The sequence below is a fragment of the Carettochelys insculpta genome, chromosome 1 (assembly GCF_033958435.1).
Source record: "Carettochelys insculpta isolate YL-2023 chromosome 1, ASM3395843v1, whole genome shotgun sequence".
Lineage (NCBI taxonomy): Eukaryota > Metazoa > Chordata > Testudines > Carettochelyidae > Carettochelys > Carettochelys insculpta.
The window spans coordinates 293,280,520-293,307,583 of record NC_134137.1 but is presented as its reverse complement, the minus strand read 5'-3'; the positions used below and the strand labels follow the sequence as shown (position 1 = coordinate 293,307,583).

Sequence of the window (27,064 nt, the reverse complement as noted above, 5' to 3'; positions counted from 1 at the left end):
CTGTGTTCTAGCCAGATTCCTGCATTTCATGTTACTTTGAGGAAATCTGCATGTTAATAATTGTTAAAGATATTTTACAGTGTCAGCAATGACTGTTCTGCAGGTTGAACTTCTCTTGACTGGCAACATTAGTAATCCAACATGATTTTAGTTGGTTGGACAACCATTTATCATGGGTGTGGCCAAGTTTCCCATGGTCCCTTAAAGTTTGTTTACAGTGACCAGTCCTGGCCCTGAGAGTTCTGTGCTGAATGTAGCTGTAATTTACCACTAAATGTCTTCTAAGAGCTCAGTAAGCAGCGGAAGCGTAGGTAACGCTGCTAGACAATGTTGACCTCCTGTGGCCTGGCAAATTATCTTGTTCTGCGCTGGTCAGGTCCCAAGGATGCTGCACTAGAGGGGTTCAGCCTACGGACGAATAATTAGAATCAGTTTACCTTTAGCAAGAAGCTCTATTCTGAGATTTATTTGTGACTGTCCTAGGTGAAAAGTGTGTGCTAACTAATCATTGCAAGGGAATGCACATACTAAAGGGCGGGGGGAGAGAGAGAGAGAGAGTGTGAGTGAGTCTCGTACCTGCTTGATATATTCCAACAATAAAATAGGGCCTGTTTTGCTACACATACCAGGGCCAAGAAGGAATGAAGAGTTATGGGCCAGCTCCTCAATTGGTGTGAATGGGTGCAGTTCTTGTTCGTGCTTTTTTTGTGCTGATCCTTGATAGTACTGAGTACTGGTACCTCATCAGCCCCAGCCAGGGGACTGTCTGGAGACAGGGAGTTGGCTGAGTACTGTCTCCTCTTTCTACAAAAAAGGCACTAGCTCTAGTGAAGTTAGCGTGGCTGTGTCCATTTACTCTAGCTAAGAATATGTCTCTTTATCGTACTTCATTAAATGGAACCCTGCAAATCTGCAGATATCTGCTTTGTATCTGTGGGTATTTGCATTCCCATGTGTGGATATATGCAAATAAGTTTTGCAGATGTGGATGCAATTACCAGTTTTGTATCCATATGGGACTCTATCATCAAGTTTGAAGCTGTACAAATAGAAAAACAGTCCTTTTCTCAAAGACTTTGCAATCTAAAACAGTTAAAATCAAGACAGAAAATAGAGGCATGAATTTAGCAGTTGCAGCTGTACTCTGAGTGGAAAAGAATGTGAAATCTATATGTAAAACAGCACACGTGTAAATACATTTCATGCAAAGGGTCATAAATAGGATACTTTGCAAGTTGAGGTGTTTGAAACAGTCTAAATTAATCCAGACGACCTCGGGTTTGTCAAAGTGAAGGAGATTGAGGAGTGTAGAACAAAGCAGAGAAGTGGGATTTAAGAGCTGGAAAGAGCAGCCAGATTGGACAGGATGGCCTTTTCTGGGTACCTTTCTTGTGTTCCACTAGTTCTTAGAAGTTTTCTAGAATGGAGAAATACGGAAGGGAGGACAAGTATGACTAACAAAGCATAGAGAAAGCTCCTACTGTAAGTAAAATTTTATGGCTGAATCAAGGCTGGTTGCACTTACAAAAGTAAAAGCCTGTGAAGACCCTGCACTGCTGTAACTCAGTTAGTTACAGTGCAGTAAGTAAAAAGGGTAGGTTAAAAATGCATATTTAAAAAAAAAAAAGGATGAGACGGCTAAAAGGAACAGCAGCAGCTGCACCCCAAAGGGAGGGGCGCAAGATAGGAAATAGGCTGTTAAAGAAGGAAAGCAAGTTTTTGTTTTGATGGCCCACCAAACCAATTCACCCTTTCACCATCCACCTAAGCCTAATATTATTGTGACCTTCCATCTAGCAATAACTGTGGTGATGTTCTGTCAAACTTTTCAGAGTTGCTTCTTCAATCAATCAGATAGGATGCAAAATAAGGGCATTGCTCGCTTACTGGTAGATAGGTAAAACTCAGCCACTTTTGTGTTTCAATGTCTAGGAGATTCCTCCTTCCTTCCAGTGTCTGTCTGTGCAAGTTCTGCAAGACACTGAAAATAACTGGTCTTCATTTCACTCTTGGACAACACATCCTGAAAAAGTCGTGTTGGTCCCAGAAGTCCAATCTTAGAAGAGTTGGTGATCTCCTTGTTCTTCAGCCTTAATTAAAATTCACTGTGTGGGCCAGTTGTTCAACTTTGTCATCCTCTGATCTGCTAAAAAATGAAAATGAAAGGTCAAAATTGACTTTTCTACACTGATGCATCACAATTTGTTTTTTTTTTCCAAATGCTTGAAAAAGGTGTATTTTTAATATTGAAGTTAATCAAGTGTTTTCCCAATGTGCTTTCTACAACTGAATTGAAAGTAAGTTACAGGAAAATCTTTGAGCGTGGATTTGTGCTGCAGAAAAATATTCTTTCTACATCAGATGATGGTCTTGTGGCTGAGTCCCTGGACATGTATGCACTGTCACAAGTTCTCTCTATGAACATTGGAGGTATTGTAAGTTGTCTAAAATTCCCAGTTGTAAGATGGGGTGTGGGAGGGAAGCTAATTCTGTCTATTTCCCATCCTTTGTTTATGATTCTGTCTCTCAAGAGAACTAGTTAGTTTCCTGACTTCATTGAAACGCCATGCAGGTATAGGGATCTGCTTCTGGGGAATAGCATCCAAGTTTGGGATTCTACACTATAAGCCAGTTGGCACAAGAAATGTCTGTGACTTTGTTTATCTCTAACATTTAGCACAAACTCGTCTGATTCTGGTTCCTAGGGGATCACATAATACAATTAATAATAGAGTGTACTTTTTTTTGCACGGTATTAAAAAAAATTCAGAAGTGATACTGTCTTAAGTTTTGTTATGCCCATGCATTTCTATAAATTAATATATTTTACAAGTCATCTTCAACAACGTATTGTGGGTGATAGTTGGAACTGAAATTCTCAGAGATACATTTTGTTTAGACATAGTGGATCAAACATTGCTTTTTGTCTTTGTAGTATAAATCTTACACCAATATTTTTGCCCAACCTCTTAACAGAGTAATTTATTAAAGCATTTTTATAATATTACGTAATAATTATATCTTCACTAAGTTTTTAAAGTTTTCTACAGTATTTATTTTTAGACTATTTTTATCATAAAAGTTGCAGCTAGATCTAAATTAAATGTGGAACCTGTAATTTTATATGTAACAGAGTTATAATGGATAGGAAAGGCAGGGAATAACCTATTTAATGTTTACAATGTCGCACAGTGTATTACACCACTTGATTCTTGTGTTCCTGCAATATCTGATATAAGTTTCAGCTTCCTTTACAGCAAAGCAGGAAACCCAAAAGGAAGGGTGAAGCACTTCATTTTCTGGCAAGAAAAAAATAACAATACTTATTTGTTTAAATCTATACCTGCTGTATCCTGGGTAACTGAATTCATTAAGAGGCTGCTGAAGCTGAACATATTTCAGGTCTGATTCAGGGTTCCTTGGAAGGTGTGACCTGATGAAGACGCTCTGAGGATTGTATGGAGTGGGAGCCAGCAAGTCTTGGCAGATCCAGACATTACAGATTAAAAACAGCAGAGCATCTTTGCAACATGGGTACAGCAGGAGTGGACATGTAGACAATTGACTAGAGATGTAACATCAATAGTAGGCTTCATATCTGCATAGTTATCCATAGTGTACCAAAGAACAAAGGGCTGTATCTGCTTTGATTCTTTCTTTCCCTACGTTTATATGTGACTAATTATTTAGTACTTATACCTGAATAAAAAGAAGTTGAGCTATGGTAACCTTACATATTCACTAAGTGCTTGATTTTAGGCTAAATATTTATCGTATTGAAGTTAATGGCTAAACAGGTCCAGTTGTGTGTGTAAAACAAGAGACGCATCAGTGACATCTCTCTCTCTGTCTTCATTTCCAAAAATATGTGTTGACACCCTTTCGAGAATAGAAATACATCCAGAATTAGGCCCATAAGGGGAGGGCACCCAGCAGCTTTCCACAAATTAATATTTTAAAATTATATCTTGAATAATATTATATGTTCAATATTTTTTCACATGTTCTCTTGTCTGATTTTCAGCAATCACAGTTATTACCGGTCAAAAAGTCACCTACTTTGATTCACTCTGATTTATCAGCTGTTTTGGCCACTGAAGTTTTGAACAAGACAGTATTGTTTTTGGGGACAAGAGATGGACAGTTACTGAAGGTTAGTGGAACAGTTCCTCCCTCCCCCACCAATGTGTTTTAATGAGTGTTTCCTGTGTTCAGTTTTATACGTTGTGTAGTAAACTGATAGCATCACCTAGGCATCTCTATGTTCTTTTTCATTTGCATTTTAAAGAAACTTCATTATTGTTACTTTCGCTTTCTAAAACTTCAAAGGAGCAATCATTAGTTACAGTCCCCTGCTGACAGAGGTGTGCAGGAAACAAAACTATGTCCAGATGAGATTATATGTCCTGTTTAAATCTATTTAAACCGTGGCTTTTGTAAAAAGAAAAAAAAAGTTGCAGCTACTCAGCCAGCTCCCTGCTCCCCCGTATCCAGCCAATCCTATGGCTGGGTTGTTGGGGTGCTAGTACTAAGTATTGGCATAAAAAATCACTGTATTTAACTAATTAACTAATACGTACAGACTTTAATGTCTTTGTACCACATTCAGTTAACAAAACAAAAGAGCAGTCATGTAGTGGTTTAAAGACTAACAAAATAATTTATTAGGTGATGAACTTTTGTTGGGCCGACTCACTTCATACCCAGAGATAGCTCTGTATTGGAAATGGCGTGACGGTTTTATAACATGGAGATATGAAAAAAATTGAAAGAAAAACTGACAAATCAGATACATAGGGCAGAAGAGTCGGGGGGGGGTATAGCGTAGGGATGAGGGGAGAGAATTACCAACGGTAAGCGTCCTGCCTGAGATCACTTTGAATATCAAAGGTGAGGAAGCTCTCTGTAATGTGTAAGGTAATTGCTGTCTCTGTTAATGTCAAGTGTCAAAGTACTGAATTAGAGCATAAATTGCAGTTCACATGTTTTCCTGTGTTATCTGATGTTGAAGTCTCTTTGTTGTAAGGTGCATATTCTCAGGTCTTCTACAGTATGGCTCACTCCATTAAAATGCTTGCAGACAGGTTTATGTGCACTCAGATTCCTAATGTCTGCTTTGCGTCCATTCATTTTTGGCAAAGTGATTGTTCAGTCTGTCCAATATACACAGCAGAGGGGCATTGCTGGCACATGATGGCATATATAAATAACATTGGTTAAGGTGCAGGAGTTTAAGCCCCTAATCCTGTAACTAATGTGGTTAGGTCCAGTGATGATGTCTCAAGAATAAATATGTGGACAAAGTTGACAAAGGAGTTTGTTGCAAGGAAGAGTTCCAGGATTAGTATTTCTGTGGTATGGACTGTGGTTACTAGTGAGAATTTTCCTGAGGTTAAGTGGTTGTCTGTAGGAGACAGCGGCCTCTTACCTACCGCCTCTCAGTGTGTAGCATCATGTTCCAGTGTAGGTTGTTGATGATGCACTGCAGGGTTTGAGCTGGGTGCTATAGGTGGTGGTCTGTTTTTGACCTTCTTCAGCTTGTCTTAAAGTAGCTGGTTTCTGGGTATTCATCTGTCCCCGTCAAACTGGATTTTTTTTTTTTACTTCTCCCAGTGGGTAACTAAATTTTATGAATGCTTGGTGGAGACCCTCCCCGCCTGCCCTTCTGTCTTATGTATCTGATTTGTCAGTTTTTCTTTCAATTTTTTTTATATCTCCATGGCCGCGTCTATGCTAGCCCCAAACTTTGAAATGGCCACGCAAATGGCCATTTCAAAGTTTACTAATGAAGTGCTGAAATGCATATTCAGCGCTTCATTAGCATGCAGGTGGCCACGGCACTTCGAAATTGACGCGTCTCGCCGCTGCGCGGCTCGTCCTGACGGGGCTCCTTTTTGAAAGGACCCCGCCTACTTCAAAGTCCCCTTATTCCCATGAGCTGATGGGAATAAGGGGACTTTGAAGTAGGCGGGGTCCTTTCGAAAAGGAGCCCCGTCGGGACGAGCCGCGTAGCGGCGAGCCGCGTCAATTTCGAAGTCCCCTTATTCCCATCAGCTCATGGGAATAAGGGGACTTTGAAGTAGGCGGGGTCCTTTCGAAAAGGAGCCCCATTGGGGCAAGCCGCGCAGCGGCGAACCGCATCAATTTCGAAGTGCCGCGGCCGCCCGCATGCTAATGAAGCGCTGAATATGCATTTCAGCACTTCATTAGGAAACTTTGAAATGGCCATTTGCATGGCCATTTCGAAGTTTGGGGCTAGTGTAGACGTAGCCCATGTTATAAAACCATTATGCCATTTCCAGTACAGCTCTATTTCCAGATCTGAAGAAGTGGGTCTGCCCCTCAAAAGCTCATCATCTAATAAATTATTTTGTTAGTGTTTAAAGTGCTACATGACTGCTGGTTTGTTTTGTTAGGATATGGACTAACAGGGCTACCTGTCTGTTACTATTCCACATTCAGTTAGTATATGTTTATCAGTTGAGACTAAATATTGTTAGATTTCTCTATTTGTTCTTAAAATAACAACTTTTCTGTTTGATGTGGCTATCTGCTTATTAGGAACTAAGATTAAACTCATTTTATCAAGGCTGCTGAGCAGTTGTCCTTTGCTGGTTTTGAATGAAAAAAAAAAACCTTAGTGAGATAGGAAGCCTTTCAGTTCTGTCAACCCCTGGAGGCAACTGTCATTTATTTTAGAATTTTTTTCTGAGGATCTGTAACGGTATATTTCCTGTCTACACTGCAAAGAATGGCTCTTTTTGTTTGTATTAAGCAGACTGGTGAAGAGGAATAGAACACACAATGAAAAACTTTCTCATTTGATTCCACTGTGCTAGAGAGTAATATTTGATAATGAATGTGTAAAATTGAAGGACGTGATCTTTCTGTAGTTCACTGAAGACCATGAATGTGTCTCCATTGCTTAGTCTTGTTTGTGGATATAAGAAATAGAACTCAGAAAATTTTGTATTGATGTTAATTTGCTGATTAACAGAGACATTAAAATATCTATGGATCCTCTGCTTTTTTTTTTACTTTTGAGTGAGTGGAGGTGTAGAGACCTGTGGATTTGTGTTGAATAAGGTATGGAAGGGAAGTTACTCACAAGTTTCCTCATTAACCTCAGAAGCCCCAGAGAAAAGCAACTTCTGTAACTGGAGACAAAGCCAACAAATAACTTGTGTAATTTTCTTTTTGTGGTGTGGAAACTCATTCTGGAGGGCGGCACCTGTGAAGCAGAGGCCCAGGGAGTCAAGCCCCTTATAGCAACAATCACACAAGAACTGTACTGTCAAGGGCTGCAGGGAGCGCTGTGGTTTGGGTTGCACTTCTACGCAGCTAGTCGTTGCCTTTGAGTACCCATGTGTAGAGGTGTCTGAACATCTGCATACAGCAGGGCAGAGGCCACTCTCCATCTTATGAGAAAAGAAGAAGGCATAAGATCTGTCCACTTCAGTGGGCCTCGAAACTCTGGGGTGCACTCCCCTAGCAGGGTGCAGGAGAACCTTTAGGGTGGACACAGAGGGCCAAGGCCAGCCCCATGCAGGAGGTGGAGAGGCAAGGAGTGCTCCAGTTCTGCCGTCTGTTAACGTTCCTGGCTGAGACTCTGTCCCTACTTCTTGGCCTGGCTGCAACTGTGTACATGGCCCCAGCTGCCTGCCTCAATCACTGCCTGGCTGCAGCTCTGGTCCTGGACATGACCGCTCTCCTGCCCTGGGCCCCTTGCTCCTGGGCTGGCAACAGCTCTGGCCCCAGACTCAACCCTTTACCTCTCTGTGCCCTACTTCCACTAGGAGCCATGACCCTGCTCCCAGCCCTGCTTCCTGACCGTCGCTCCCAGGGGGGTGTGCCCAGACAGGGGTTAGGAGGCGTCTGACATGGAATATTTGGGAAGTACTGATTTACATTTTAGCCCTTAAATTGTATTGTGGATCCCTGCCTCTTCACTCTATCAATAGAATTTGCTACACACATAATACGGTATAGTTATCTCTCTCTTTTCCTCCTTGTTTAACGTTCATGTCCATTAATGACTTAATACTGATAAAATTACATTACCTACCTGACTCCATGGTCCAGATTCAGTACAAAATATATCCACTTTCTATGCTTCAGAAGATTTGGTTCTTTTCCTTCAGCTTTCTGCATGATTAGAACCAACACATTTGTAAAGAAATCAAGTTGGAAGAAGTTCTCTTATGTGATCTAATGATATAGCCATTGTCAGACCATGGAAAGGATTTATAGTTAAAATGTTAACTGTCTTCTTGTTAATGAAGGGATTTAATGGATAATTTTACATCTCATGTTGTTAGGCTGTTCTTAACAGCAACATGGAACCAAACTGCCCAGAGATTTTGTATGAAATTAAAGAAGAAACTTCAGTTTTTCCCAAACTTCTGCTTGACCCAGTGGATAGTGACTACATATATCTGTCATCTGTCGATGAGGTTGGTATGATTCTAGATACAATGATTAAATAATTAACTGCTGTTTTAACACTTTGAGTCTTCTGTCATTTTATAAGTGGAGCTTTTGCTTGAATTGGCTTTAGACCTGCAGAACTGACAACAGGCTCGATTCTACATGGTGCAAAGCACTTTTGCCCTGATCCAGCAAGGGACTTAAACCAATACTTGCTTTTGTGTGGCTCCATCCAGGGAGCATTCATATGATTAAAGTTAAGCTCATGGTTAAGTGTTTTGCTGGACTGATACCACAGTGTTGGGAGCCAATCAGAGTCAAGCTCAAGTTGCACAGGAGAAGACCTGCTCATGAACAGATCTCATAAACTCTATGAGGATAAGCTTCTCTGAGCCAGAGTGTGTGTTCTCGAAATGTGTGGAGTTTGGTAATCGGCTTTGCAGTCTGTACTGTTGAATTGTATTAACTGGAGATACGGGTGCGAAATCATAAGCTGGGGTCAGCAACCAAAATAGCAAGAAGAGCCATTTTTTCCAATTTGGTAGAAAAAAAAATTACTAAATCAAGAGCTGCAATGTGTGTGAATATGCGACACTCCTTAATAAATAAAATCAAACAGTATTTTTATAACCCCAATTTTACGAACAGTGTACACACCAATGATTTGTAATGTGGTACATATTTACTGCAGGACGTTCACAAATGTTTTACGTATTCTATTTCCTCACACTTTGTGTGTTTGTCCTACTGTCTTCCTGTCTTTCACTCCCAAACCTTTCCTCTCTCTGGAGGACGCTAGAGTCTAGCCAACATTTCAAGATCACATATTGTCTGTTGTTTAGATCTGAGTTGTTCATTTTGGGGCTTTTAAGCATTCAGCGTTTATCAAAAATAATCAGGCTTTTATTTTTTTAATTAACTTTGCAATTATAGCATTGGGAGCTGCAAAGAAGTCCTTAAAGAGCCACATGCAGTTCCGGAGCTGCAAGTTGAACACCCATGTCCTAGCCTTATTGAACTCGATGACAAAACTCCCATTCATTTCAGTGGGGCAGGATTTCACCCATGACCTTTATATTTTCCCTTAAGATTAAATCTATTCAGTGCTAGTGAAAATCATATTTTTATCATAAAAATCAACAAAATTGTTACAAATTGTGATGGACACCCCTTGAATTTCAAGGATGGAGAATCTCTCAAAGAGGAAAAGTTTACTTTTATAAAAATAAGTATAGATCGTCAGAAAAAGAAATCTGATCTTTAGTTTTGTTAGAAGAGCAAATTACTGTGGTGAAACTATTGCTTTCAGAAGCAAACACCTGTCCAAAACTTTGCTTATGGGCTTAGCAAGATCATTCATAAAAGGAGTCTTCTGATCCTGAATACAGCCTTTTAAATTCACTAGTAAGTTTCCCCTGCTGATCTGAATTCCTCTTATCCCAGATGGGATAAAGTGGGTTCCGATGTAAATATCTGGAAGAAGGGTTGATCCAGGGTCTGAGCAAAGCCACCAAAAGTAAACCAATCTTAATGCCTACAATACAATATATAAGCAAATATCTGAATTCGGAGAATGTTGAGCATTTATAAATTTCATATTTTTCATTTGTTTTACTTCATTTTGTAAATACTTAATTGGAATATTAGGACAAATTTTCAAATATACCCAAATCCACAGTAATCTCTTTTTGCACACTGAAATGGAATTTTTCATGCATGTTTCATAATTCTGTGCATGTGTACTAGTTTGCTTGTGCAGTTACTCAATACATACGTGCAAATATCTATGTGCATGAGTAGATTCATTTTTGCATGTGCATTTTTGGATGCACACTCATTGCACCATTTAAAATTTGACTTTCAACGCAGAAAAATCTTTTCTTTGCTAAACTAGAAAATTCATTATAAACATATCCCTTTGTGTTATACATAATTCACTTTGCTACTACAATATTTCCCCTGTATCCAGGGAATATTCCTGTATCATAACATGGGATATTTTACAAGTTACCACCTAATAGCTATCTTTCCAAACTAAAATGCGCTCTGCTTTATGAGTTAGCTAATGAGGAAACTCCATATATATCTACCACTTACCTGTTTTTAAGTGTCACATGGTTCCTGAACATTTTTTTTAAAAGGGAAGAAAAAATATTCTTTTTGGGGGTTCATGAAAACACTGATTTACCCTTTTGAGCAGAGCTAGCATGATTCACTGTAAGTTATTGCTTTCTGTATTTTTAGGTGAGAAGAATACAGGTTGCAAACTGCAATAAATATGGTTCCTGTAAAGAATGTTTGTCTGTGAAGGATCCACACTGTGGTTGGTGTTATTCAAGCCAAAGGTATTGTCTGGTATTTTAAACTTTGATACAAAATCATAATTAAATGTTTGATAATTTTGGGCTCTATTCAGAATTGACCTAGGCCTGGTCTACATGAAGAATTTACGTTGGTGTAGCTCACTGGTGACCTAATGCCCTGACACTGCCCCCCATCCCTGGTTAGGTAGTGTTGACCTAGCTACCCCCTCTTCATCATCATCATCAATAACCAAGGGCTCAGCTCCCGTTGGTGTCTGATTCCTCTCTCACTATTTCCTTCCATCTTTCTCTACGCAGTGCAGAGTGGCTTAGTTTCTGTAGACTAGCTCCGCACCAGTCTACTATATCTATCCATTCTCTGTGGGGTCTGCCTCTCCTATTCGAACCATCCACTATGCCGAATACCAGGGTCTTGATTTTGTGTTCATCATTCATTCTGCAAATGTGTGCGAATAGTTGTAGCAGCAGATTCTCTTTTGGCTGTATCTTCTATATAATTCCTCATTGGTGATCTTCTGCATCCATCCTATTCTCAGGATCTTTCTATAACAACTCTGATAACTGCTTTTGAATGCCAAGGTGAACTATCTATGCCAACAGGAGAATCCCTTCTATCCGTGTAGGTAATGACTACAGTGAAATGCTACAGTGGCTCAGCTGCAGCTGTAGTGTTTTAAGTGTAGGCAAGCCAGAAATATGTCTTCAATGATATGGGGATTTTTTGAAGCTCTCAAACTATAAATGACATGTTTACTGTCATATGAGAAGGGGCTCCGTGCCTTCTGGGGGCTGGGTTAACCTCTGGAAATTTAGGATCTCCCAGTGAAATTTATGTCGGCCTGGAGAGAAAAGCAAATTCTTCTGTTTAAAAAAAAAAAGGTCATTTGTTGTATTAAATTTTGGACAGATACCCTCTTTTTAATGCTTCAGGTTGGACCACCCTGGTCCCACACTCTTGGGACCTGACCTGTCCCAAATAGTGGAATTTGCCAGATCAGGGGATATCCCCTACTTCTGGTCCTCCAGACCACCACCCCTATCCACTGCTTCCATCCCAACTGTCCCAGCCCAGCTGTTTGCAACCTGGTGCCAGCCCGATGCCCAGGGCCCCACTCCAGCCCCCATTGGGCTGCCAGGCGCTGCTCAGGCTCCAGCCACTGTTCAATCTGAGCTATTGGAGGAAGGTCTTGGTCCCGGAAGGGATGCTGGAGGCCACTGTGACCTTGAATGCTGCTCCAGCTCTGGCCAGGCTGCCAGATGCTGGCCCCAGCCCACTCTGGCCCTATATAGGCTGCCAGAGGCTGGCCCCAGCTGTGCAGATTGGCGCTCTGGACTAGGTCCTCGCCCAGGCCTCGCAGACACTGTTCCGACCCTGAAACACTCTGATCGTGGTGCTTCCATGGTCCTGCCAGACTGTGGATGTTGCCAAATGAGAGTATCCTGGATTTGGAGATGCAACCCATAGACATGTTTTGTATATGAAAATAGTAATAAAGTCTTGAATCTTTTCAGTAATTAGGGTTCATTGTATTAGAACCATTGACTTATTCTTTATGCAGAATGCTAAGATGGTTTTCTTCTAAGTCAGTAGGGAACGTTTTTGTAAGTATCTCAACCTCCTGTTTTTGCTATTAATTTTGTTGCTTTATTTTAAGTTGTTTGGGCAGGTTTGACAGACTGCAGTAAATTTTAATGCTATCTAGTGTGTTTTGTGTTGATGTTAGAAGACTGCTGTAGAAGACCCACTTTTCTGGGTTGGAATAGGCAGATGCTGATGGAAAGTAACCTAGAAATTTTTAATTTGTGCTATCCCAATTGTCTTCTGCAGACCCAGCACAGGTGTTCTATCCAAACTATGTTGTTGATGGAAGGTAGGTCCATCAATGTGGAGGTCAGAGTCATCAACAGCTTTTAGCTGAAATGCTCACGAATGCCACCCGAGACTGTGGGAGGTGCTTATGTCTCTGACTGCTAGAAACTGGACCCCAGGGAATGGATCACTCCACCTGTTCTATTCATTGTCCATCTGCACATATATGGGACAGTACTCAGAAGACAGTACTAGGTGAACTGTTGGTCTGACCCAGCATGGCTGTTCTTATGTTTTCTGTATTCTTTTGTCAGGTATGTTACCTGGGTAGAACCTTCCAGGTTTTCTATTTGAGAAGTTTACAAATGAGTGCAGTTAATCAGTAAATCTTCTGTATGTGAACAGGAGAGCTCTCATCAAAGTTTCCATCTGTTGGAGAGAAAGAAAATCTGCTTTTTAAAGAATCCAAATTACTGTAATATGCAACCTACTAATGGTTTCGGTTTTGCAAATTGAGGATGAAAAGTGAATTTTTTAGAAAAAAAGGTTTAGGTGTTTTTAATAAATGTTTTTATTTAAGTTTCTACATATGCACCAACAACAATATACTCAAAGATGACATCTGCATTACCATGGAAGATTGCGTATCAGCTGTCAACTAATTCTAGTGTAGATAAAGCCTAAGTCATCTTCATCACGTGCCAGAAGTACTACAGATAAAAGATACTGCTATTTCAAGGCAGTATGCAACTTGTTCTGTATGCAGTAATTTATCCTCATCTGCAGTTTTACCTAATGATAAATCTTTATTTCTTAGATCCTTCTTCCTTTTATTTGAATGAAGTGTATTATCTCCTGATTCTTAAAGGGATAAAATGATCACTATTGATTTAGCTGGTGGGCTACGTCTCACTGAAACAAAACTTCGAAATGGCCATGCAAATGGCCTTTTCGAAGATTACTAATGAGGCGCTGAAATGCATATTCAGTGCCTCATTATCATGCCGCCGGCCGTGGCTCTTCAAAATCGCCGCGTTTCACTGCCCCATGCGGCTCGTCCAGATGGGGGTCCTTTTCGAAAGGACCCTGCGAACTTCGAAATCCACTTATTCCTATCAGCAGATAGACAAAAGACCCCTGTTTGGACGAGCTGCACGGCAGTGAAACACAGCAATTTCAGAGAGCGGTGGTTGGCGGCATGCTAATAAGGCGCTGAATATGCCTTTTGGTGCCTCATTAGTAATCTTTGAAATGGCCATTTGGTGTTCTGTGTGAAAATGTGTACATCTTGGCTATGTCTACACGTGCCCCAAACTTTGAAATGGCCATGCAAATGGCCATTTCGAAGCTTACTAATGAAGCGCTGAAATGCATATTCAGCGCTTCATTAGCATGCGGGCAGCAGCGGCGCTCCCAAACGGGGCTCCTTTTTGAAAGGGCCCTGCCTACTTCGAAGTCCCCTTATTCCCATGAGCTCACGGGAATAAGGGGACTTCGAAGTAGGCGGGGCCCTTTCGAAAAGGAGCCCCGTCTGGGCGCGCCGCGCGGCGGCAAGGCACATCAATTTTGAAGCGCCGCTGCCACCCGCATGCTAATGAAGCGCTGAATATGCATTTCTGCGCTTCATTAGTAAACTTCGAAATGGCCATTTGCATGGCCATTTCGAAGTTTGGGGCACGTGTAGACACGGCCATTGTCACATTTAAATACATGAACACAAAAAAGTGTTTATATTTTTCCATTAAAGGTTGGTGCATAAATTCCCCTTCTTTACGCTTAAATCTTTCAAAACTTTTATTAACAGAATAAAACCTTTCATCTGGATAGTATTTAATGTGCACATGTACTTAACTGAAGTATTCTGTAATGAGTGTAATTGAAATATATAAAAATATTAGCACCTCCACACTGCAAAAGAATGTTATACATCTGGGTTATTTTTCTTATTGAAGAGCTGCTTCATTTTCAAATGTACTGCATGCTTGCAGCTCCTATTGACTTCAGTGAGGAGATGACTAGATCAGCACCTTTGATGTCAGGCCAGATTTCTTCAGAAAGGGTAGTCTTTGTGCACCAGGAAACCAGCATATTACTGCAAGACAATAAAGAGAGAAAGTACAGTAAACCAAAAAGCCTCTTTGGTTAACACAGTGGTAAGCTAGGTAAAGGTTCTTTACTGACTTAATCATATAGTAATAAATTTGTACATCAAGCTATACCACTCGCTATGCTATGAGTGAAGTGATGTACATTGTGAAAAGGGATCTTTAACAGCATGAATGTTACTTGTAACAATGTGACAGATTTTCAGTTCTGCATCTATCTGTACACTAATCCATGTGCTTTGCAAACCTCTTTCTGAAATTAACTTCAAATGTTTAAAATGGGTCATGCCACCTTGACTCTGTGAAATCTGCCATTTGCTCTCAGCCATTGCCAGTCACTGTCCTTCTAAGCTTGCTCCCCTCTACAAGATTCCCAGTCATTCTCATCCATTTCTTTGTGTCCTTCCTTGCCTCCTTGTTGGGGCTCCCTCACATACTGTGCCACTGATCCATTCCCAGCTCTCTGTCCCTCTCCTATCACAGCTGAGCTCCAGATAACCTGATCTGGTCTCTCATAATGCATAGCTCTTTCCTTACCCAGTACTTTTCTGAATCTGAATGCTGATGCTGCTGTCTTCCAGATACCAATAGCTACTTTTAAGTACCCAGTGGATCCAAAGTAAGGAGGATTTGTCGGTCCAAGTCAGTGTACAGTTGCTAAAGTTTGTATATTGCTCTTGCATGAGCATAGTTGGCTGCTTAGGTTGGTGCTCTGTGGACTCAACAGGAGTGCTTGTGTTGATGTAAATGTGGTGCACCACGTGTAGGTATCCCAGTGTGCCACGTCCCCACCAGATTCACCACTTTTTGGGATATTTTTCCCAGTGTTGCCTGGGATAGTAATGATTAGCCCAGGCATTTTGGGGAGCAAGGTGTCCAGTTCCCACCAGACAAGTGTCTGCATTCCCTGGTGTCTGCCACGTCCCACAATTATTGGGCCATTTTTAAAACAATGCCACAAACTTGTTTGGTGCTTTTTAGTCTCTGCCATTTTTGACAAATGCATGGAGCTCCCAGAGCTCAGCACAAGTCTCATGTCTACTGTAAACACAAAATGCACTGTACCTCCTGTGCCTGCAGGTGTGTTCCGGAAGTGCTGCAGCAGCCAGGGTGAGGAAGAAGAGGATGTCTCCGAGGAGAGTTTGTTGGTATTTGTACACCGAGAGAAAGGGTTTCTTTTCTGTACGAGTGCAAGTGCTAGTGGGTCACCAGGACCACTTCACTGAAATCAGTGCAGGTTGGTTAAATAGAGTGCATTAGGCTCTCATAAGAGTTCTGAATGCAGGACTATTCTATCTTGACCAGTGGATTACCAGTGGTGATGTGAAAATGCCAGTGTTGATTCTGGGGGACGTAGCCCACACAGTGCTCCCCTGCTACTTGCAGCTGTACACCAACCACCTTGACAGCACTGATGAAAGCTTTAACTACAGGCTCAGTAGGTGGAGAATGACCACAGCATGGATTCTTCTTCGAGTGATTGCTCATGTCCATTCCAAGCTGGGTGTGCACAGGCACATGCCCAGTTGTCAGAAGTTTTTGCCCTAGCCAGTAGCCATAGGGTTGGTGTGGCATCCCCTGGAGGGTCACCGATATGGCAACCAATATATGCACTCCCTGCCCCGCCACCGCTCAGTTCCTTCTTGCTGCACTGCCAGCCATTGGAGCGCTTGCTTTCTCTGCTCAAATCTTAAGCTAGTATCCCACTGTAATGTAAAGAGTTACTGAAGAAGCGTAAATAGTTTAGTATTTGATAGCCCCACCTCGGCTATAAGTTAAAACAATAAGACTTTCTGTCCGCCTGACCGCTGGAGAATGCCTGGCTCTCCAGGCTTTAAGACTTGTTCAGAATGTGGCAAACACATGCCCAAAGTAACCGCTATTCAGCCTGTTTGATTTGCTTGGGGGAAGGCCACTTTCATGATCGCTGTCCTATTTGTAAACCCTTTAAGCCCAGAACTTCAGACGATAGGGCCCAGCGCCTTAAAGTGCTCTTAATGGAGGCAGCTCTTAAGCCTCAAGGGTCTCCAGCAGGAGCAGAGAGTGGAGCCTCCTCAGTGCAAAGTGCCCCAGTGCCAGCAACCACGGTGCAGCCTAAGGAGTCCCGGCACTGAGAGCAGATACAGGCACCATCGCCGCCTTGGCGCCATAGGAGTCAATCTCCAGTGCCGATGAAGAGGAGGAGGTACGAGAGGCATTGCTTGCCAAAGAAACAGGGTGGCCTCAAGTCCAAGGCTCCAGTGCACACTGCCAAAGGGCAGGAGACACATCCATTGAAGCTGGTGCGGAGCGGGAGCTGCAGGTGCTGGACTTCCCCTCAATGCCAGAGGTGTTTTGAGTGGCACAAGGACTTCTGCAGATGACGGTACTGGGTCCTCCTCAGCCTATGAAGGACAGATGCTGTAGCACTGAAACGAAGCGATCAGGGCTCATGGACACGACACCGGTGCCAACCCCTCCGCTCATGTCGGCGCCAGCACCGACACTGTATTTGGTGCCGAGCGCTCCGGTGCTGACACAACAGACTGTGGGCCAATTTCAGGTGCCCTATACTCTGGCACCAGCACTGTGCTTGGAGCGCATGACATCAGCGCTAGCTCCGATTGCCCCGCCACGGTCATCTGCCTCCGATTCAGCATCGGAGTCGGACTCCTTCTACTTGAGCTCTGGACAGAGCGGGAGCTCGAGACGGTCGCACCACGGCTGTCGCAGGCACTGTATTTGTCGCTTGGATGATACAGGTTGGCCACCGGCTTCGCAGGCAGCTCAGCAGTGGCCCTTCTGGACCCCATGGGCATTCCACGAGATGCCAGCAAGGCCTTTGGAGAGTCTTTAACGGTGCCGGGGTCCCCGCTGATTCCTCGCTCGGCACCGTTGGTGTCACTGAGCGCCCCACCACCAGAACAAAGACAGTAAGCGGCGGTGATAGCGGAGCTTCGTGCTTCTGTCTTGTCAACATCGGCCTCGGCGCCATCGTCAGTGCCATCGCAGCAGGGCTGGACCTCTTTGATGCTGGTGCCATCTGTGATTGTATCTCCAGTGCCGATGGGGCAGGCACCAGCCCAGACACCAGCATGGTCCGAACTGTAGGGAGCAGTAAGTGCCACCTATGCCTACTGTGTCGGGGTTTTGGGATAGCCAGTGCCTATGCCAGCTCCACCTACGGTGGCCCCTGATTTGCCCATAATTTCCATGGGGGGCCAAGTTACTGAACAGGTCACTACAGCCCTTCCCCCTCCAGATGGAGGCGCAAGGACTATCATCATCTTTCTCCCTGGATGAGGCGGTGGCAGGTTCATTTGCCTTGGCCTCACCTGTATTGGAGGATGACAAGGCTCTTCAACAGCTCATTGTGAGAGTGGCCAAAAACAGGGTACAAGCGGAGGAGATCCTCAGCAAAGACAGTTTCCACAGCCACAAAGGGACAGCAGTAGAAGGCAGAACAGGATGGGCAGGCACCATTCAGGTCAGCAACCTCAGAGCCACCAGAAGGGCCCACAGGGAACCAAGCCTCAGTTTTGATGGCACAGTCGGGAGCATCGAGTCGATCTCACCCACTCCAGCGTCCCCACGTTTTTCATTTCACCTATCCCCCTTTTACCATGTGTAGTGCAGCATCACCACGAACCGGTGGGTCTGCTGTACGGTAGAGAGGGGATACGCTATTCAGTTTTCTTTGTACCCTGCTTCCCAGCCATCTTCCCTGTTCCTCTTCAAGGACCCCTCTCATGAGATCCTGTTACAGCAGGAATTGCAATCTCTCCTGGGTTGTGGGGCCACAGAAGAAGTTCCTCCCAGGTTCGGGGACAGGAGTTTTATTCCCAGTATTTCCTAATTCTGAAACCACAGGGGGGCTTGTGACCCATCCTGGACCTAAGGTCTCAATGAGTTTGTGAAAAAGATAAAATTTCGTATGATATCCCTGGGTCTCATACTCCTGATGCTGGAGCAGGGGGATTGGTTCTCAGCTCTCAACTTACAGGATTTATATTTCAGTCTACCCTCTTCATGGGAGGTTTCTCAGGTTTATGGCAGACAGAAACCATTATCAGTTCACAGTCCTGCCTTTCAGTCTGTCTGTGGGTCTTCACCAACTGCATGGCAGTAGTAGCAGCACGCCTACTCAGGCAAGGGGTGCAGCTGTTCCCATATGTGGATGACTGGCTAGTCAAGGGTTGTTTTAGGGAGCAGGTGATTAGGATGTACAGGTAATCCATCAAATCTTTTGTAAGCCTCGGTCTCTTGATCAACGAGGCAGGGTCGGTGTTGGTCCCATCTCAGTCAATAGAGTTTGTAGGGGCGTGACTGGATGTCAGGTGTGCCAGGGGTTTCCTGCCAAACAGGCTCAGGTCCATAGGGGCCATCATCTGAGACATCCTGGAAGTTCCCACCACAATGTCCAGGTGCTGCCTGCGTTTGCTGGGTCACATGGTGGTATGCATCTACGTGGTACAGCACGCCAAGTTAAAGTTGCACCCTCTGCAGCTATGGCTGTCATAGTATACCACCCTTTAAGAAACAGTTTAGACATAGTGATTATGGTGCTGACATGGACTTTGTCGACCCCGCACTGGGTTCAGGTAAGGGGGTCGTCCCCTTTGCTGTTCAGCAGCCCTCACTTTCCCTATTAACGGATGCTTCAGACCGGGGTTGGAGAGTGCACCCGGGTCGGCTATGAACCCAGGCTCTTAGAAGTGTGTTGGACCTTCTGCTCCATGTAAACGTGAGGGAGCTCAGGGCCATCAGACTAGCATGTGTGACTTTCAAGGCCAATCTGACGGGACATTGCGAGTCAGTCAGTGTAGACAACACTACAGCAATGTTCTGTGTCAACAAACATGGGGGTGCACACTCCCCTCACCTGTGTCATGAGGCCATGATGCTCTGGGACTTCTGCATACGGTACAACACCATGCGGCAGGCCCTTTACCTGCCAGTGGGCACAGTTCACTCGCAGACCAACTCAGCAGGCCCTTTATGGTTCACGAGTGGTCTCTCCACCTGAAGGTCATTCATTCTATTTTTCGAAGGTGGGGGTATCCCCAGGTGGACCTGTTCACCTCCCACCTCAGTGTGAAATGTAGGACGTTTTGCTCCTACCGCAATCAGAGCCCAGGATCCTTAGCGAAGGCCTCCAGTGACCCCTGGTCAGGCAGGCTGATGTATGCATTTCCTCCAGTACCGCTAGGTCACAGGGTCCTCCTCAATATTTGCTCAGAAGGTGCATTGATCATCTTGATGGCACCAACATGGGCCCGTTAGCACTGGTACTTGACCCTCCTGCACCTGTCAATCCACAGGCCTATGACGTTGCTGATCTGGCTGGACCTGCTTACACAGCAAGAGGGAAGACTGCAACATCCCAATCTCCAGTTGCTGCAGCTCACAGTGTGGATGCTCCGTGTCTGAGGGACTGGGAGCTAGGGTGTTTGGATCCCATAAAGGAAGTATTGTTAAACAGTAAAAAACCTTCCACGGGAGTGACTTATTTGGCCAAGTGGAAAAGGTTTTCATTGTGGGCGTCTCACAGAGGGCTGTCTCCCTTGGAAGTCCCCATCCCGTTTTGATTTTGGATTACCTATGGGGTCTGGTACAGGAGGGCTTGTCCCTTGCCTCCGTTAGGGTGCACTTAGCTTCTGTCTCAGCCTTTCACCTGGGTCATGGAAAGTCTTCTGTATTCTCAGAACCTGTAGCCAAAAGGTTTGTGAAAGATTTAGAAAGAATCAAACCTCAGGTTTGGGCATCCCTGCCCCTGTGGGATTTCAATTTGGGTTAGCCAAGCTTATGGGGGACCCACTTTGCACCCCTGGCTACCTGCTCCCTGCTGTTTCTGGCTATGTCTACGCTAGCCCCAAACTTTGAAATGGCCACACAAATGGCCATTTCGACGTTTGCTAATGAAGCACTGAAATACATATTCAGCGCTTCATGAGCATGCGGGCGGCCGCGGCACTTTGAAATTGATGTGCCTCGCTGCCGCGCGGCTCGTCCCAACAGGGCTCCTTTTCGAAAGGACCCCGCCTACTTCAAAGTCCCCTTATTCCCATCAGCTCATGGGAAGGATGGGGACTTCAAAGTAGGCATGGTCCTTTCGAAAAGGAGCCCCGTCGGGACGAGCCGCGAGGCGTGTCAATTTTGAAGTGCCGTGGCTGCCCTCATGCTCATGAAGCGCTGAATATGCATTTCAACGCTTCATTAGTAAACTTTGAAATGGCCATTTGCATGGCCATTTCGAAGTTTGGGGCTAGTGTAGACATGGCCTCTGAGTAACAGAACAGAGTTTTTGGTGGCAGTCACCTCAGCCAGGAGGGTATCTGAGCTGAGGGAATTTTCAGCGGACCCCTTGTACACAGTGTTTCACAAGGATAAGGTTAGGCTGAGACCTCACCCTGCGTTTTTACCTAAGGTGGTCTCAGCGTTTCATGTTAACTAAGACATTTCCCTACCGGTATTTTACCCAAAGCCCCATGCTTCCCTGAGGAGGCAATGTTTGCATACCTTGGATGTTAGAAGAACTCTGGCCTTCTGTATGGGTAGGACTAGGCCCTTTAGAAAAACGCAGCAACTCTTTGTGGCAATTGCTATTAGGATGAAGGGCCTTCTGATCTCCTCCCAGTGGATTTCCTCCTGGATAGTGACATGCATCAAGAAGTGTTACAAGATCATGGGGGTTCCTCCCCCTCTGTTTAGGGCACACTCCACGAAAGCGCAGGCATCGTCTATGGCATATTTGGCACAGGTGCCTTTCCAGGACATCTGTAGGGCAGCCACCTGTTGCTCAATTCATATGTTTACAGCACATTACGTTTGACGCAGGATGCATGGGAAGGAGCTGCGGTGGGCAGGGCTGTCATGCCGTCCGTTTGGGGCTCTGACCCCACCTCCTAGTCATTGGCTTGTAGTCACCCAACTTGGGATGGACGTGAGCAATCACTCAAAGAAGAAAAGACAGTTACCTGTTCTGTAAGTGACGTTCTTCAAGATGTGTTGCTTATGTCCATTCTAAAACCCTTCCCCACCATCGGAGCAGCCAGCGAGTAGGAACTGAGGGAGGAGTGGGGGTCGGGTGGTGCATGTATTGGTTGCCATATCGGCGCCACACCGACCCCATGGCTATTGGCTAGGGCGAAAAGCTTCCGGCGACTGGGCATGCGCCCATGCACACCCAACTTGGAGTGGACATGAGCAACACATCTTGAAGAACACCAGTTACAGAACAGGTAACTGTCTTTTCTGGTAGATTGGAGTGTTGTTGATGTTGTATTCATTAGGTTAAATTTCAGACAGAAGAAAACTCCCATTTGTTATAGCTGCATGTCGCATATGTGAAACAAAGAGAAAATCTGCTACAAGGATGGAGGGGCAAAGAAGAGCGGCTGTCTGCTGTGTTTGAACAGCTAGACACCAGGATTGTTACAAGCGCTGTGAATTTGAGGGAGGCTTTAAAGATTCATTTTTTACAGTTAGTCACATTAGTGTTCTTTCTTGCTGTTTTCAGAGTGTCTCTTTTCTGTACTTTAAAATATGTATTGTTTTGGTTTTTACCTGTGGGTGTATCTGTTTTGTTGTATCTTCTGCAAAATAAGAAATACTGCTATTCCTGTGGCTTTTTCTGCCATTAGAAGTTGTTGTGCTTGGTGTATGTTTATAAATATGGCCGGGTGTGTTTCTAAAACTGAATTCTGGTGTGTCTGATGTGTTTGTAAGTACTGTTTGATTTCTTGACTGCCAATATGCATTCTGCAATACTTGGCGTGAACTAAGAAAGATGTGATGACTCTTCCATGATGACTCTTTCCATTGATAGAATTTTACTGAGTGAGATGCCAAGTGTGTTCGTAAGGGTAGGCAACTGGGAAAAGGCAGTTCAGAAATATGGAGTTTTGTTAGAGGAAGGGAAGGAAAGGGGTCAGGCTTCTGGTTTCTTTCTCTTTGGGCAGAGGAGTTTAAAATTGTGAGAAGAGCAGTCACAGTCGCAGGGATTGTGCATTGTAAAACAGTAGCTGGAGGACTGTTAAGGTTGACTCAGGTCATGCAGTGTTTATACTTGCACTATGTCAGTCAGAGTAGCTTGACCATGGCTCCACGCCATTCAGGGAGGTGGTTTTATGACGTTGCCATAATGGGCTATTTACTTCGTCTGGAATCAAATATGAGTATAGACGCATAAATAAGTCAAGGCTAGGTGACTTCATGGGGACCTAACGGACCAAAACTCAGTGTGGGGATGTAAAATCCTGTTTAATTAGTTAACTGGTTAAATGTTGACTGGCTGGTTGGAGTGCTTCTGCCCAAAGCACCCCAAGGCTTGGCCCGTTGTGGATGAGGGCTGCTCTGGCCATGCTGGAGCAACCCCGCTTCCTGTGGTTGGAGGGAAGATGCTCTAGCTCTCGCTGGTTAACCATAACCAGTAAGCCTTACCTGTTTAGGTTGAGGCCTACCAGTTAACCATTCATTCATTCGTGCCATGCTGGTTAGCGTAAACAATGATGGCCCTCCACCCTGTGTATTATGAGTACTCTGGAGCATCTCCACAGTACTGTGGCAATGCAACCATGAAGTGATACTATCCAATATTTTCTCACATTGTCTACCTCATCCTCACTTTCCACTATACTTTCCTGTTGTCACTAAATTTTCAAGTGCAGACTTTCTAATTATATGGCCTATAAATTTTGCCTACCTTGTCTTATCCTATTTAACAGTTTTCTTTTGCCATTGGCTTCATTTAAGACAGGTTCATTTGTCCTTTTGGTCGTCCATGAGATGCACAACATCCTTCTGAAAAGCCACATTTCTGTGGCTTCGACGTACTTCTCAACTTGTTTACTGATAGTCCGTGGTTCGCGTCCATGCGTGAGGAGTGGTTCTACACAACATCACAGCACTGTTTTCCTAACCTCCAGTGATAAAGATCTGTTTGTGAGAATGCTTCTCATTTTCTGAAATGCTGCTTTCGCTTGAGCAATTCTGCATTTCACTTCAGTTAAACACCTACCATCGGATGTCATATAAGATCCTAAGTACTTCAGTTTAGTCACTTGACGAAGAACTGTTCCATTTGCTAGTACCTCACGTGTTGGCAGTACCGTCATCTTCATAATAACCATTACTTCTGTCTTTGAGATGTTCAGCTTGAGTCCCTTCAGCTGGCTTTCTTTATTGACAACATTAACCAGTTCCTGAGGATCTTTTTCACTTTCTGCTATTAAAACAGTATCATCTGCGTACCTCAGGTTGTTGCTGTTACATCCTCCAATGTTTAATCGTGGCAGACCTTCTATTTTGCATATTATTCTTTAACTGTACAAATTAAAGAGATCCGGTGAAAGAACACGACCTTGTCTCATTCCTCATTTTATCTTCACATGTCTACTAAGGATTTTTTCTGACTCTGATGGTTGCTGTCTGTTCTCAGTAGATGTTTTTAATTATTCTCAAATCCTTCCCATCTATATCCAGTTCTTCCAACAGTTTCATCATTTCTTCATGTTTTACTCTGTTGAATGCTTTCTCATAGTCGATGAAGCACAAATATATGTCCTTTAGAACTTCCAGTGCTCTTTCAATTAATGACCTTAAAATGTAGATTGCATTACAAGTACCTCTGTCTTTCACAAATCCACATTGTTCATCAGAGATCTCAGACTTCGGTTTCGAATCCGGTTCATAACAATCTTCAAAAGAATTTTGGTGATGTGACCAGTGAGACTGATTGATTGTCCTGTGCTGTTCACATTCAGTTGCACATGGTTTCTTCGGCAAGGCAATAAAAACAAGTCCTGATAAGTCTTCTGGGACGTGCCCTGTACTGTGAGTATCATTTAAGAGTTTCGTAATTGTGTCAATATGAAAGTCTTCTAAGGCTTCAAACAGCTCATTTGTGAGTTTGTCCGGACCACGTGCTTTTCCTCTTTTCATGCATTTCAAAGCTTTTCTTACCTCTTCCTTGAGAATAGGTGGACCATCTGCATTCGTAGAGGGACTCAGCTTTTCCACTCTCTCATCATCATAGAGTTCTGAAATGTATTCTGACCACCTTTCCAAAATTTTATCCTTTTCCATTATTATACCACCATCCTTCGACATCAGACAGCCAGATGATGAACATGTTTTCCTTCCTGTTACTTCCTGGATTCACGTATGCATCTCTTTTGTATCGCTTCCATGTTGCTGTTCAGTTATCTTACACTGTTCATTTAACCTATTCTCCTTGGCAGCTGCACATTTTAACTTTATTTCTTTGTTCAACTTTTCATATTCAGAAGATTTCTTTTTCTTTACTCTTCTTTCTTCCATGAGTTGCAAAATTTTCTCAGTCATCATCTTCTTCTTAATAACGGTTTTATTTCTTGGAATGTTTTAATCTGCAGATGTAACAATGGATTAGGTAAGCATACTTACCCAAGGGTGAGATTTACTTACTTGTCAAACATCATTTCAGTTGATACTGTGGTGTAATAAGAGCTTGGTATTACGGGGCTCTGTGTGTTGCACCTTTTCATTGTCTTTATGGTTCCTATAAAATTAACTTTCTTTTTGGTACTGTGCATGAGTGGTAAGACACCTTTAGGCCTGAGAAAGGCACTTTGCCCTGGTCCTGAAACAAACAAAATTTAGGAAATATTTCTTGTTTTTGCCATGTAGGTTTTAGAATTTTCTTATTTAAATCACAGAAATGAGATGTTTTGATAATCTGTAATTCTCAACCCAAACATCTTTGCTCTGGATATAATTTAAGAAATTCAGTTGTGCTGATCCCTGTCTTACTTTCTGTTAAATTGCTGAAGTTAGTCTGTCTCCCTGTTTACAAACTGCAAGATAGGGTAAATACAGAACTTTGCATCCTTCTTTCTGTAACACTGAGTATGTTTGATTACACTACGACTATAAATATTGTTCAAAAAGTTAACCATTTAAATGATTAAAATATTTCATTTACATGGTTAACGGATTAAGGGGAGTGGGGCCGATTCTGGTGGCTGGGGCAGGGACAATTCAGCCAGCGTTGTCGATTAACATTTTAAATCCCTAGATAAACTTTCCGTTTCAGTAGGTCTAACGTTACTCTCATGGTAATGGTCTGAGTTGCACTGCTCCCCGTTCTGCCTGCCGGCCCTCTGCTCCCAGCTGGGTATGCCACTCAGTCTGTCTGCTCTCCTCCTTCCTTCCCTGCTCTGCTTCCCCACCTCCACAGCTCCTGCCCCCACATTCCTGAGCACAGCCCCACCCCATGGTGTGGCTGCCAACCCCTCCAGCCGGGAATGGAGGGTGCAGGTGCTCAGGCTGTGTAGGTCACTTCTTTGCCATGAGATGGGTCATAAGTTATGTACCTGTACGATCCCATTTAAGTCAGTATACATGAGAGCTCAATTTGTCCCATTTAGTTCAAGTCAAACTTTGTTAACCACAGCATTACTTTCTTGCAGTGAGGTTAGGATGTGAGCGTTGTCTGCGAGGGCCACAGCAGGTTCTGCTGCAGCAGGATTTCAGTTTCCTGAACTTAGCACACACAGAAGGAGATTTCTTGTTGGACACTCTGCATGCTGCCAGCATCTTGAGTGGGGGCTGTGGACGTATTTTTCTTTCAAGTCTTCTACGTGTTTTGTGACTTTTAGGGTAATTCAGTGTTTGTCTAAGCATGCTTTTCTATCGTGCGTCCTGAAAAATCCCACCAAGTTCCTTGTTACTTGGGAATTTATATTCATTTAATGTCCCAGTCCTGCAAACACACTTAATGTAGGTATGTGAATAGTTCCAATTAAGTGAAATTAATCATACACAGAAGTGTTTACAGGATTGAGGCGAAACATTTTTCGTTCTATGTGGTTCAAACAAACCAGTTTTGAACATATTTGTTACGTACCTCCTGGAAACGAAAGCTTCACTGAAACATTTTAAAGTTTCCAAGTCTCTCCATAGTCCACTGTCCCAACACACTTCTATGCAGTCTGATTTACAGTGTATATTTCTACTACAATTTAATAGTACTTGAACTTCACGTGCCTACCCCATCCCACCTCTGATTTAATTTATACTTTATACTTCAATATGGGCAAATATATTTTGACATACCAGGTCCAGAGTAGAGGTTTGATCCAAGGCCCCGGAGCGTCAGTGGAAATAATCTAGTTGGCATCAGTGGGCTTTGGACCATACTTCAGTCCCCCTAAGATCATTTTAATTTAGAAGTGCACTTACACATCTGAGTGAAGTTCTGTTGACTTAAGATTACATTGCTGAATCATAAGTTAATGTGTTATGTGATGATTTTGAAATGCTAAATATGACTAAAAGATTAGTCTGACTTTTCCTAAAACTTGTTGTGGCAGCAGATGTGTTCCTGTTAAAAATCGGTAAGATACTGAATAAATTAAAGCACTGCATTTGGTGCTGAA

At 43.4% G+C, this 27,064-nt stretch overlaps 1 pseudogene; it reads left to right on the top strand.

The window, feature by feature from the left end:
• The window catches only part of LOC142017819 (plexin-C1-like), a 55,909-nt pseudogene that overhangs the window by 9,401 nt on the left and 19,444 nt on the right, over nucleotides 1–27,064 (top strand).